Genomic DNA, 2894 nt, shown 5'->3' on the forward strand with positions numbered 1-2894 from the left:
GTGATGAATTTTTGGTCGAGGAAAGTGTTTGACACTTGGTCCTTAAGATAAATTTACTCTGCATCAGTGCTAACGATTTTTTGACAATTATCTCCCAAGATACAACGATCACATCAAACCATAGGAGCACTCCAAATGGCATCGACCAATGAACTCGAACAAAATTCTCTCTCTACCATAACAATGATTTTGATTCAAAAGATAATCACTTCTACAAAGTGTTTTATGTAACTTCACATGAAATGAATAATATGAAATTATGGAATGAATTGGAATTACAAATACACATCCAAGGGGTCCTATATAGAAGATGAAGGGTTGTGGGTGAAGGAATACACCCCAAATCCAGCATTTTTCATGGAAAGTTGCAACACTTTATTTCAAATCTGCATACTTTCGAAAAGTTGTAACACTTCATTCTTTCAACTTTGGACTGCAATTTCTCATTCATCTGGAATTGGTTTCGAGATTTCAAATATATCACGACGATCTACTCAACAAGTAGAATAAGTTGGTCTATTTACTTTTGTAATTTGACCATCAGATCAAGTCCGAACTTTCGACCGAAGTTGATACGAAGTCACATATTTTCATTTTCCCAATTTTAAACTTAACCAATTTTCAGTTATTTTTTGAACCAATTCCAACAATCCCCACATGAATTGAAATTCGAGTATGTAAATGTAATGCTATGATGTGATGTAAGTAGAGAGAGAATGGAAAGCCACTGCATCGAGGATAGTAGCTTCTGGCCTTGAACCTCCCGTAGTGAAATACCATTGGACTTATTCGGCTAATTGGTGAACGTGATGTCTTGAATCATTCAGCCTTTAGTGTAAGCCAAGACAACAATACTCACACATATGGCTTTCCTAAACCGTTCATGGTTCTCATGACTTGGTTCATTTTGGCCCTGAATCCTTCTTGGTTCTGCGAGTGTTTAGAGAATTTAAGCCTTGAATAATTCTCATTGAAGCGGCCCTACTTCACACTCACATAGCTGACCTCCTATGAAGAGTATTTTACCCTACTCAACTTGACTTAATCAAGATATAGGAATCATTAAAAGATTATCTTAACCTCTTACAACTTTGCAAAAAGCATTTAATATCATAGGAATGAGTTAGGAAACTACTTTTCTTAGCACTTCATGGAATCCTCATAACTTAGTTGTCCCTTTGAACCAAGATCTTGGGATCTCCAGTCAACAAGGTAGGGTTACCATTACAAGGACTCTAACGTAGTAGGCTTTACTCATTCCCTTCCATACGCAGTATTCTTGATCTCTCTTAGTAAATCTCTTTAAAGGTAGCACGAGTTTACATTACTGAGATTATCTGTTTAATGGTATTATGTCTATGACTTATACGTCTGGACATACCATTACATGTGACTTAGTATCTTATCAAATATTGCTAGCCAATGATCGATTCATTTGATAGATACAAATTATCGCCACCAAGAAATCCTCTCATGAAGTTACATGCCTCATTAGCTTTATGTAAAGCTTTATCAATTTCCAAACAACACTGTTAGAGGATTTCTATCTAATTATTACACTAGTCAACCATGTTTACAAGTGGATTTCAGAATCATGAGTATTGAAACATTACCATGCATTTGAACTTTATGAATATTCTTCAAATATCCCAATTGTTCTTGCATGTCTAAACAAACGCCATAATCGATTTTACAACTCATTTCATCCACTTTAGACTTAGTACATATCATCCTTATAATTAGTATAAGGGTTTTCTATCTTTCCACCTTCATAGGTATTGTTCTATGATTATAAGATAGAAGCAAACGTAACTGTTAAACTGAGTTACCCCCACAATTCCTCAATGAGGAATACATATGCAATCTAGTAATGTTGCTTCCATAAGTTTTAAACTTTTCATTCAAGTTCACGAGTATTTATGATAATCCCCCACATATTTGGGTTACAATTGAACTTAGGGTTTAGCAACTCTTTCATAGTTCAATTTATTTATCTCTTAGATAATATCCATATCGAGTGCTTCGTGAAAGTCTAAATACTTTCAATGTAGTGGTCATTGACTCATGATTTATTTCAATTAAAGTTGCATATAATGTACTTCAATCCAATTATTTTAATTTGATCATTCAAAGTAAATCAAGGCCATCATATAGACCTGCAATGCTTTCAAAACATATACCAACTTAATTGGTTTTATGATTGAAGTCAAATTCAACAATAAAGAGGGCTAGGCATGCAACTTATTCAAACATATGCAACTTATCACATTTGTGATATTTCACATTATAGTTTCATTTCAACCATCGGTTGAAAAGTTTTGTTCTCAAAAGACACAATCCTATAAAAGAACACAGCTTTTGGAATAAACTCTATGAAGAAACACACCCATTGAAAAATAATTATATCAAAAGTCATGATTTTCCATATGAAAATGTATAAACACAAGTTAATTGACAAGAATAGACATAGTTGCAATTTATCACCGTATCAGTGTTCCTTTGTCCAAAGACCCAATTAATATGCAATCTTTCATATTTAATGACTTTTTCTATAGCATGTACAATAGCGTTAGAAAGCCAATTTCTTTCTTGACTCCCCAAAGAAGTGACCGTTTACCATTACAAGCCATAGTCATCGGAACCATCGTAAGTGGGCACTTTCCATTGCCTTCTCCATTTGGAAGTAATATATTTTTCCAACAACATTTGCTAAAGTTAGGCTGTACTTACCCTTATTGTCTTTGGTTCCTTTAATTTTAATAGATGGATATAAAATACAAAGAGAAGTGATGGTACCCTTCAACAAAACTCTATTTCATACACTATCACTTCAGTGATGAATTTATAAAACCAAATAGATTCAGGTGAGAATCCCTACCCAAGTTGACTTTTCA

This window comes from Olea europaea, unplaced genomic scaffold (assembly GCF_002742605.1).
Source record: "Olea europaea var. sylvestris unplaced genomic scaffold, O_europaea_v1 scaffold1558, whole genome shotgun sequence".
Taxonomy (NCBI): Eukaryota; Viridiplantae; Streptophyta; class Magnoliopsida; order Lamiales; family Oleaceae; genus Olea; species Olea europaea.